This window comes from Carlito syrichta, unplaced genomic scaffold (genome assembly GCF_000164805.1).
Source record: "Carlito syrichta isolate Samal-C Ts95f unplaced genomic scaffold, Tarsius_syrichta-2.0.1 Scaffold305686, whole genome shotgun sequence".
Lineage (NCBI taxonomy): Eukaryota > Metazoa > Chordata > Mammalia > Primates > Tarsiidae > Carlito > Carlito syrichta.
In genome coordinates this window covers 109388-110515 of record NW_007249782.1, presented here as the reverse complement: position 1 = coordinate 110515, position 1128 = coordinate 109388, and the positions used below count along the sequence as shown (strand labels likewise).

The following is a 1128-nucleotide window of genomic DNA, read 5'->3' as shown; positions in this document are numbered from 1 at the left end:
CTCACCTCAGCCTCCCAAAGGCGTGGGATTACAGGCTGAGCCACCGAGCCCGGCTGTATTGAAATTTTTAATTTAACATAATAGTAAGACAGTTCTATATTTCATCTCAGATAAAAATCAATATAATCACATAAAGATCAGAAATAAAAGAATGGATTTAGACCAACTTTTTTTTCTTTTTTTTTAAAGATTAGAAAATATAGTTTATTTAGAAAGTAAATTAGAGCACGAGAAAGAGGAGATTCACATCCCCAAGGTAGGGGCGGGTGGCCATAGCTCCACGAGCATATAGTCACACCAGAGTCTAGTAAGGCAATGGCCCTACACCAACATTTTCTAAAGAATGTTCTAAGTAAATGTCACATGAAAAAATAGCTCCATGAAAAATTACATTTAGGAAACACTGGATTGAACACAGCTAACATAAATGTAGATTTGCGATTTGTGACTTGAAGATTTCTCAGATCCTTTAACAGAATAAAGTGCATCATAACATCTCCATATACTTGGTTTCCCCAACTTACATAACCAAGAGTTATTTTTCTTTTCTTTCTCTCTTTCTTTTTTTTTTGAGTTGTGGTCTCACTCTGTTACCCAGGCTGGAGAGCAGTACACTGCACAAGAACAGCTCACCAAAGCTTTAACCTCCTGTGCTCAAGCAATCCTCCTGCTTCAGCCTCCCCAGTCGCTAGGACTACAGACATACACCACCACACCCAGCTAATTTTTTTATTTTACTTTTGGAGATAAGGTCTTACTATGCTGCCTAGGCTGGTCTCCAACTCCTGGGCTCAAGCAATCCTCTCACCTTCGCCTCTCAAAGTGCCAGAATTACAGGTGTGAGCCACCACACGCACCCACAGGACTATTTTGTTTTTAGACATATCTGCTTAGACTGGTTGTTTGGCAGCCTAAATTTGGCAATACTGACTTATGAGTTTAGCTGTCCTATTAATTTGCTGGAGAAAAATTTCTACTATAATATGTATAGAATAGCCAGGCTCGGTGGCTCAGCCTGTAATCCCGTGTCTTTGGGAGGCTGAGGTGAGTGGATTGCCTGAGCCCGGGTGTTCAAGACCCGCCTGGGCAGGCGAGACCTCATCTCTACAATAAAATCAAAAAATCAGC

The 1128-nt window shown here is 40.9% G+C and overlaps 1 protein-coding gene across 1 annotated transcript in view; it reads right to left on the bottom strand.

The window, feature by feature from the left end:
- Window positions 1-1128, bottom strand: part of DNA2 (DNA replication helicase/nuclease 2) — a 67474-nt gene that overhangs the window by 39094 nt on the left and 27252 nt on the right. The gene's annotated exons all lie outside the window — the stretch shown is intronic.